Genomic DNA, 11,129 nt, shown 5'->3' on the forward strand with positions numbered 1-11,129 from the left:
GTTATGTTGAAAATCACTAAAAGTGCGTTAACCGACTAACAAAAAACGTCAGAAACACTAATTGAAATGGCAGAAAGAAGCTGCACCCAGGCTTTTTTTAAAAATTGAAAATGGGCGTGGCCTCGCCCACCTATGGACCAAAAACCATATCTCAGGAACTACTGGACTTATTTCAATAAAATTCGGCATATGAAAGTTTCATAACACCCTGATGACATGTACGAAATATGGGTGAAATCGGTTCACAACCACGCCTTCTTCCAATATAACGCTATTTTGAATTCCATCTGATGCCTTCTCTGTATAATATATACATTAGGAACCAATGATGATAGCGGAATAAAACTTTACACAAATACGGTATTTGAAAACAAGTAAGGAAGGACTAAGTTCGGGTGTCACCGAACATTTTATACTCTCGCATGATAAAGTGATAATCGAGATTTCATTATCCGTCATTTACATATTTTTCAAATACCGTATTTGTGTAAAGTTTTATTCCGCTATCATCATTGGTTCCTAATGTATATACTCGTATTATACAGAAAAGGCATCAGATGGAATTCAAAAGCGTTATATTGGAAGAAGGCGTGGTTGTAAACCGATTTCAACCATATATCGTACATGTCATCAGGGTGTTAAGAAAATAGTATATACCGAATTTCATTGAAATCGGTTTAGTAGTTCCTGAGATATGGTTTTTAGTCCATAAGTGGGCGAGGCCACGCCCATTTGCAATTTTTAAAAAAATCCTGGATGCAGCTTCCTTCTGCAATTTCTTTCGAAAAATTTCGTGTTTCTGACGTTTTTTGTTAGTCGGTTAACGCACTTTTAGTGATTTTCAACATAACCTTTGTATGGGAGGTGGGCGTGGTTATTATCCGATTTCTTCCATTTTTAAACTGTATATGGAAATGCCTGAAGGAAACGACTCTGTAGAGTTTGGTTGACATAGCTATAGTAGTTTCCGAGATGTGTACAAAAAATTTACGTCCAAATATGCCCCTCTCTAATGCGATCCTTTGCGCCAAATTTCACTTTAATATCTTTATTTATGGCTTAGTTATGACACTTTATAGGTTTTCTGTTTCCGCCATTTTGTGGGCGTGACAGTGGGCCGATTTTACCCATCTTCGAACTTAACCTTCTTATGGAGCCAAGGGTTACGTGTACCAAGTTTCATCATGATATCTCAATTTTTACTCAAGTTACAGCTTGCACGGACGGACGGACGGACAGACGAACGGACAGACAGACATCCGGATTTCGACTCTACTCGTCACCCTGATCACTTTGGTATATATAACCCTATATCTGACTCTTTTAGTTTTAGGACTTACAAACAACCGTTATGTGAACAAAACTATAATACTCTCCTTAGCAACATTGTTGCGAACGTATAAATATGTAAATGACGTATAATGAAATCTCGATTATCACTTTATCATGCGAGAGTATAAAAGGTTCGGTGATACCCGAACTTAGCGCTTCCTTACTTGTTACATATACATACATATATGCACATCCAACACGACGAATGCACAGTCTTTCATATAAGTCACGTAAGCAAAACTATTGTGCCAGAGGAGACATCGTGGCTGCTGAACTGATTCACTTCAGTTTTTTGACATCACAATCGCGACCTCAATGAATGAGCGTGGTTGGCGTAAAATGTCATAAACACCATGCTGTTGTTGTTGTTATTTTTGTAGCTGCTCTGTTATTGCTTGTGTGAAGACCTCAGCCCCCCATTAGAAATCGCTTATAAATCTGCTAACTATTTAGTTGACGATAAATGCGTTTAGATGCGGGTTGGCGTTGCCATATATGCATATATCATATATGCAGGCCACAACCATAATACATTTGTGCAAATTACACATATGCACATTATATAATGTAGTAACTAAAGGCATTATGTGGAAATGCGTGGAAGTTGGTATGATGATTATAAGTAATAGTAAAAAGTTTGGAATTAATGTGAGAAAGAAGTTATGATTGAAGGCGCAAATGTAGTTATTTGTTCCGCAAATGTATGTGTGGGTGTCATTCAAATAAAAATGAGTTTTTTATGACAACCAAGCTATGATGAAACGCTTTAGTATGGTGCGAAAAATTTTGTTAACGAGGGAGTTGTTAAATCTTAGTGCTTTATTTGAGTAATAAAACATTTACGAAAAGAAAAAGTGAAAATAATTTTTTGTAAATATGAAGAGCAAGACATTTTAATGCAGAATAAGATAAAAATCTTTAACTCAAATAATTATATTTTATTAAGAAGGCAAACAGTAGAAGTTTTATTTGCAATACATATTATAATTTCAATTCATATACCTCACATCACTTCTTTCTCACATCATTTCCAAGATATCTATTTTAGTTTAGTCATATGAACATACATAATTAATTATTTCGAACAAGCCTTATGTGTTCGTCAGTGTATGAGTTTTATTTAGAATATGTATACACTTCTATAGAGTTGCTTTAATTCTATGGTTGACGGTTTACAGCTTAAAGTATTTCCCTGGCTTTAGTTCTTTTCAGTTGCAAGAGTATAAAATGTTCGGTTACACCCTAACTTGTTTTTAATTGAAACCTAATTTAATATTGAAGAGTTTTACTTGGGTATCTTGAAAATAAATAATTATACTTTTAAATAAATTTGAAGTAGATATGAAAAATTATGTCATGTAAAATATTATGTTCTCAATTCAAACAATATAGTGAGCTAGCTTAATTACAAATTCTATAGTTAAATCTAATTAGTTATCATAGATGTAAATATAGTGGAATAAAAAATCGAATTTGAACACCCTTTATTAACTTCAACAAAGTTTTATTAGCGAAACTGCCAATAATTTGGCACAATATTTACTTCTAATTCAATTTATTTAATAACGTTGACGTCATGTTCTACCTGTGTTCAATAGATACACCTTAAAATTACTATTCTCGCCCCTGAACTTCTCAACAAGAATATAAACAGTTTAATACAATAAAATCTACTTGTATATTAGTGGCCAATATCCCATACTTCTTATAGATTCATACGTACTTTCAATAAAATTAACAAAAACTTTTCTGTTTCACCAACGCGAAGAAGAAATCGTTACTGTTGACTCCAAAAATTCACTAATCTTCTCAACATTTGAGTTAGCGACAAATCGAAAAGTTGTATTCTATTATATGTACATGTGAGCACTGGGTTGAGAGTTCCTCCCAATGTGTGAATATTAGCGTTTGTAGACTGTTAAATGTTTCTCTATAATTTGACTAAAACTAATCATGTGTTGCCTTCAAGGAACGTCCATAAAAGCGAAACAAGTGAGATATGACACTGGCCGAATTTTAAATTTTTTTATTATAGATGAAAGTCTTATCCGTAAAGCATTCAGCGTGAAGCAGAAAGCAATTATTTAATACCAATCAACTTTCATATTCATAGCTGATACCAAAAGACAAAAAACGTCTTGTTTGAGCAACAATTCCGGTATTGGCTTAAGAGCAACATACACAAAGCAAAAATAGTTACCAAAAGTAGGGAGAGAAATGCGTCTATGTAATATAAACATACGATATACGATTGTAATGACCGATATAAAATACTTAAACCCTGTTACCTTCTTTATCACTTCGTAAAATATTTTGCGATTGCTAAAGTTACAGTTAGAAAGGGATTCTACCACATTGCCTTTCGCGACCAAATTTCTCATTGCAGTTCAAAGTCTGCAATATATGCCTATATGTGAATGTCAACGCAAATACCTGTGTAATTCTTATAAACTTGTTTTTTAAGAAAATACTCGTTTAATTTTAGAATCATCAAGTGCGCTTTCATGCTGTGACAGCAAGAACATAATTGTTGATGGAACATGCAGAACCATCAAGTGCGTAGTTCATAGAACATTTTGAAGTAACTGGTTGTGTTGGAGTACGTATGAAATGCATTTATTAGCACTTTGGCCTTGTTGCGAAAAGAGTTTTCCCGTGAGTGGTGATGATTGAAAATACATCATTATATTTTCTCAGAGATTCCCAAAAAAGTTTCACTTGTTAATTCATCTTCTTAGGATTAAAGGAAGTTTATCACATCGCTCGCATTTGAAAGCTAGAGTTCTTGTATATAAAACAATATTTCCATGCCGATCCTATTGAAGCATATAAGTTAACAATAGTTAACGTACTGACGTTCCCATGCTGCCAAAAATTGCAATGCATGCAGACTGCATCGTTCACTTCACGCGCGATCAAATTAAATGTTTGGTCAACGGTTGTAATTCGATGTTCAGCTCGTTGCATGAGCATGGCACATGAGCGTGGGAAATGCTTATGCAAGCAATTAGAGACCGACGCTAACGGCAGCAGCGACGGTAAGAATAGTAAGCTAGCAGTAAGCTTACGAATTATTAAATAAACAGTTTTAGAACGAAACTCAACGTGTTAATACATTTCAAAGTAACTTTGGGTAGTCGACAACACCGTCGCTACTGCAGAAGGAGTTATAGAAAGGTGATCAAAACTAACTTATATATTAATAAATTATTTAGAATAACAAGTGCTTGACATAAGCTATCATATCTGTAGAAGGCAAGGAAAAGAACAAATACATTCACTTTTGCTCATGCATATAAATCTCGTGCATCCATGGCGTATGAGCAATATTTGGTGAAGCTGAGACAACTCAGTAGCTGAAATAATTTTGAAATTATTTTATGAAAATTTGGTAAGAGTAAAATATTGTTTAAAAAGTGTGGACGTAAACATATATATACATAATTACAAACGCACCTTGAGTTAGCATTTAGTTCCAATTTGTAAGCAACTTCATTTGAGAAGAATAACTTCTTCACTTATATTAGGCGCGATTTTCTCGGTACTTCTTGGCAGAAAAAATACAGTGTAGGGAAAAATATTGGAAACATAATCAATTAATTTTCTTTAAATTCAGTTGTATACACGAGTGTATAAAAACACTATCTTCTTATTATAGCATATAGCTCCTATACAAACTGACCGATCAAAATCAAGTTATTAAAAAAAATTGTATTACGGCTTCTGTGCAGCCGAAGCAAGTTTTTTTTTAATTTTTAGCTTCTAATAATAATAATATTTTTTAATAATAAAACCACAATAAAAAAAAAAAATATATACTTAAGGACATTATCATACGTAAAAGTACACAAATCACCTTGTAAGGTATTATGTGGACTTCAAGAGCAACTTAAAAACAGCCGCTTTTGATTTCATAAATTTTAGAGATGTGAAGTTCAATTGCATATTAAGAGTAATTAAAGCTGTTCACAGAGTTTTGAATTTTTAAAATCGATAATTATGAGCTAAAAATTTAATATGAAATCAGTTGAAGCAGATGGCTCTGTGCGAATTCTGATTAAAAATGATATAACACGAAGTGCGCAAATGTGAAAAACTATTAATTCTAAAATAATTTATTTTTTTAATTATTATTAGGTTCCCTGTCCAATGTATGACATGTGATACAAAATTATTTTCTTGTACCATGTGTACAGCGTCCATGTATCACATATGATACATATATATGATATATATATATCACTGATGATACATTGAGCGTATGCAATTCAACTTCGTAGTGACACGTTCGTGTATCATAGCTGATACAAATTTTTTGTTACCGTTATATCGCTGTCAAGATGTGTGGCATAGTTCAAAAATTCATCGATAACCTCTAAAAACGCCTACAGCAATATAATTTCAAAAATAAGTGTTGCACGTGTACCGTTAAAAATTAATTTTTGTATGGGGACAGGGAACCTGTTAACAGGTTATGCTAGGAATAAAAATTGTTGTTTCTTGTTTTTCAATACGATATTTGGGAACTAAATTTAATTTTTCCAACAGGAATTAGATAACACAAATTTGTTTCTTAAATTTTAATCCTGTGTATGCAATTACAAAATAAAAACAGAAATTTTAACTCAAACGTTAATTAAATTTTTTGCAACTCTGCTTGTTCAACAGGTTTTACCAGTGTCGTGTTGAATAAGTGAGAAGAATAGAGTGGTCTCTATCGAAAATTGAAAAACTAAGCTCTAATCTTACATTACTTTTATTTATGTGCACTGATCAAATAGCTTCCATCACCAATGTCACAGAACGAACACTTACGATTTATCTTTTTACCATACTAATTTTTCCACGACATACCCCAGTTTCAAGCAAAAATAATTTCAAAACATCAAAGATGTTACATCCCGTCGCTAGAGTATAGAAGAATGTTTAAAGAAAGTCTCAACGACAGGCTGTTACACCGACGCCATCAGCAATATTTTTATTACAAAATATTTATTATAATCAAATGCTATACAGACAAATAAGTACACGATTAAAAAGACACATATATACACACCTCAGTGTTCGCACAGACGTCGCTTTTTGCAGCCATTTGTGTTAAAACCACATGCCAACGACTGATAATTGTAGGCGAAACGAAGGCTGGCAGCACGAAGTACATATACCATCCTTACAGTTATCAGCCTTGTGTCAACGGATATTTGCGGTATATTCGGTAACTGCCAATATTGGCAGTTATCGGCCTGGTAGTTTTTGGCTCCCGATTTATGGTTGCTTGTTGTTTACATTGATATTGCCCCTCTTGCTTGATTCAAGGGTTTTCTAGTGCATCCCTGCCCTTAACTAAGTGCGTTTATGAATTCAATGGTCTTTTCGTGTATCGCAATGAGAATGTGTGAGTGCGGAGGTAACAAAGCACGTAATTAGATGTGTTCTTGTTATCCTAAATTTTTGCAACCAAAATTCAAATTTAGAAAGAACGGAAAACTCTAACTTACTTGAGGATAAGAACTTCAACCTCTTCTTAAAGAACTGAATTCCATAATATTAATTGGGAATGGCGTCCGATGTAGCAAGGACAGGCCTATATGGTGAATACATCAAAACTTCCCAGCCAAGCTCTCCCAGTGTTTGCCGAGTCAGCAAAAATGTAGACCACAGCGTTATCCTGATGGAAGACGAAGCCCTTCTGTTGATCAGTTCGGGCCATTTTTTTCAATTGCTCGCTTCAATCTCACCAGATATTGACAGTAAAATGTAGAGGCTGTGGATAATTCCTTTTCAATTCCATCAAACTATTGCCTTTTCGCACATTATTGTCGTATTTGATCCATTTTTGTCCCCTTTTACCACTCGCTTCAGAAATGGTTCGATTTCGCTTCATTCCAGCAAAAAATCGCAAATTTAAATTCGGTTTATTAAAAGTTTCACAGACAATTCATGTGGTACCCAAACATCGAGCTTCTTTATGTAGCCATAATGATGATGGTTAAATTCCTCAACCATGTCATCGCTGCATATCTTACGAACCTGGTCTATCTTTTCCATAATTGCATCGACTGAACGGAAGCGAGAGAACCATTGTTGTGCTAGACATACTGACACACAAATTTCATTGGTGGCTTGTGTGGCATTCTTCCCTCTTTTATACAAAAATTGCAAAATATAGCGAATTTCTTCATTATTTTCACTCATTTTTGAACAGCTGTAACTTTGTTTCCATCTCCCCGAATTTAGTTTTTTTTGTTAAATGAACCTTAAAATCTCGCCTTTCCAACACTAAATGGTACGAGACAATGTGGATGGTAGCACTGGAGATATACGACAGCAACGACATCTATTGAGAAAATACGAAAATACTTTTTCGACTCTCCAATATATAAGCATTATATTGAAAAATTGACAATATTTACATCCCTAACGGTGGTTCACCGGTCAAACACACATATATTTATGTGAAAACCAATATTACTACGGCATTGTTTGTTTTGTTTTGTTATTTCAGATAATAATTCTGCACAATTACGCTACATGAGGCTTCCACTCGCTTGATGCAATTAGTGTTTGGATTAATGGGGCAGGAGCCGGACACTTGGATGCTGATTTATTAAACAGGACGTTTGGAGTGCTCGTTGGCTGTAAAGTCATCGAAAGCTGAGAGACCTGCGCAGGTGATGCAATTGGCAGCCCACAGAGATACCAAAATGTATGGATTTATTTGTGTGAGTGTAGGTAAACGTATATATAAAGGAAAGTGAAATTTATTTTCGTTGAAAAATGTTTATGTTAACATAAAAATTGTGATGTTATTCGCCACGTTTAATGGCATTGTGAATCCGCAAATAGCAGTTTTTATACTCTTGCAACCGGTTGCTACATATTAACTTCTTCTTCTTCTTAATTGGCGTAGACACCGCTTACGCGATTATAGCCGAGTTAACAACAGCGCGCCAGTCGTTTCTTTTTTTCGCTACGTGGCGCCAATTGGATATTCCAAGCGACGCCAGGTCCTTCTCCACTTGGTCCTTCGAACGGTGTGGAGGTCTTCCTCTTCCTCTGCTTCCCCGGCAGGTACTGCATCGAATACTTTCAGAGCTGGAATGTTTTCGTCCATCCGGACAACATGAACTAGCCAGCGTAGCCGCTGTCTTTTAATTCGCTGAACTATGTCAATGTCGACGTATGTCTCGTAGAGCTTATCGTTCCATCGAATGCGATATTCGCCGTGGCCAACGGGCAAAGGACCATAAATCTTTCTCTCGAAAACTCGTAACGTCGACTCATCGCTTGCTGTCATCGTCCAAGCCTCTGCACCATATAGCAGGACGGGAATTATGAGCGACTTATAGAGTTTGGCTTTTGTTCGTCGAGAGAGGACTTTACTTTTCAATTACCTACTAAGTCCGCACCTGTTGGCAAGAGGCTACCCAGAGGGTACATGGCCAAAGACCGGAAGTAGTAAGCTGCTTGAGCCATGTGTAAAAGAATCGTTTCTGCCCACTCCCAAGTGAATGGGACCTCCGGATCGAAAAACTACCAACCAGGTCGATCATGTTGTGATAGACGGAAGACACATCTCCAGTGTTTTAGATGTGCGTGCGCTCCGAGGTCCTAACATCGACTCCGACCACTATCTTGTTGCAGCTAAGATTCGCACCCGCCTCTGTGCAGCAAAAAACGCACGCCACCAAACACAAGGAAGGTTCGACGTCGAGAAGCTTCAATCACAACAGACAGCCGAACGATTTTCTACTCGGCTTGCACTCCTGCTCTCTGAGAGCACTCGTCAATAACTCGGTATAAGGGAACTGTGGGACGGCATTTCAAACTTCTTACGTACAGCTGCAACCGAAACCATTGGTTTTCGGAAAGTGCAAAAGAACAGCTGGCACGACGAAGAGTGCCGTGTCGCAGCGGAGAGAAAACAGGCTGCCTACCTCGCAGTGTAGTGGACACGTGCGGGATGGGATAGATACCGAGAGTTGAAGAGGGAAGCGAGACGCATTTGTAGACAGAAGAAGAAAGAGGCCGAAATGCGTGAGTACGAAGAGCTTGATAAGCTGGCCGACAGGGGTAATGCTCGAAAATTCTACGAAAAAATGCGGCGGCTTACAGAAGGTTTCAAGACCGGAGCATACTCTTATAGAACTCCCAAAGGTGATCTAGTCACTGATGCCCAGAGCATACTTAAATTATGGAGGGAACACTTCTCCAGCCTGCTGAATGGCAGTGAACGCACAACACCTGGAGAAGGAGAACCCGATTGCCCAATCGATGACGATGGAGCAGACGTTCCATTGCCCGACCATGAAGAATTTCGAATAGCAATTGCCCGCCTGAAGAACAGCAAAGCGGCAGGGGCCGACGTATTGCCGGCCGAGCTATTCAAACACGGCGGCGAAGAACTTATAAGGATTATGCATCAGCTTCTTTGTAAAATATGGTCGGACGAAAGCATGCCCAACGATTGGAATTAAAGTTAAGCTAATAAGAAAGGTAACCCAACAATCTGCGCAAACTACCTTGGGATTAGCCTCCTCAACATCGCATATAAGGTTCTATCGAGCGTATTGTGTGAAAGATTAAAGCCCCCCGTCAACAAACTGATTGGACCATATCAGTGTGGCCTTAGACCTGGAAAATCAACAACCGACCAGATATTCACCATGCACCACATCTTGGCAACGACCCGTGAAAGGTGAATCGACACACACCACCTCCTCGTCGATTTCAAAGCTGCTTTCGACAGCACGAAAAGGAGCTGCCTTTATGCCGCGATGTCTGAATTTGGTATCCCCGCAAAACTGATACGGCAGTGTAAGCTGACGTTGAGCAACACCAAAAGCTCCGTCAGAATCGGGAAGAACCTCTCCGAGCCGTTCGATACCAAACGAGGTTTCAGACAAAGCGTTTCCCTATCGTGTGACTTTTTCAACCTGCTTCTGGAGAAAATAGTTCGAGCTGCAGAGCTTAATAGAGAAGGTACCATCTTTTATAAGAGTGTACAGCTGCTGGCGTATGCCGATGATATTGATATCATCGGCCTTAACACCCGCGCCGTTAGTTCTGCTTTCTCCAGACTAGACAAGGAAGCAAAACAAATGGGTCTGGCAGTGAACGAGGGCAAGACGAAATATCTCCTGTCATCAAACGAACAGTCGTCGCACTCGCGACTTGGCACTCACGTCACTGTCGACAGTCATAACTTTGAAGTCGTAGATAATTTCGTCTATCTTGGAACCAGCGTAAACACCACCAACAATGTCAGCCTAGAAATCCAACGCAGGATAACTTTTGCCAACAGGTGCTACTTCGGACTGAGTAGGCAATTGAGAAGCAAAGTCCTCTTTCGACGAACAAAAACCAAACTCTATAAGTCACTCATAATTCCCGTCCTGCTATATGGTGCAGAGGCTTGGACGATGTCAACAACTGATGAGTCGACGTTGCGAGTTTTCGAGAGAAATTTATGGTCCTTTGCGCGTTGGCCACGGCGAATATCGCATTCGATGGAACGATGAGCTGTACGAGATATATGACAATATTGACATAGTTCAGCGAATTAAAAGACAGCGGCTACGCTGGCTAGGTCATGTTGTCCGAATGGACAGAAACACTCCAGCTCTGAAAGTATTCGACGCTGTAACCGCCGGGGAAGCAGAGGAAGAGGAAGACCTCCACTCTGTTGGAAGGACCAAGTGGAGAAGGGCCGGGCTACGCTTGGAATATCCAATTGGCGCCACGTAGCGAAAAGAAGAAACGACTGGCGCGCTGTTGTTAACTCGGCTATAATCGCG

Source organism: Bactrocera tryoni, chromosome 3 (assembly GCF_016617805.1).
Source record: "Bactrocera tryoni isolate S06 chromosome 3, CSIRO_BtryS06_freeze2, whole genome shotgun sequence".
Lineage (NCBI taxonomy): Eukaryota > Metazoa > Arthropoda > Insecta > Diptera > Tephritidae > Bactrocera > Bactrocera tryoni.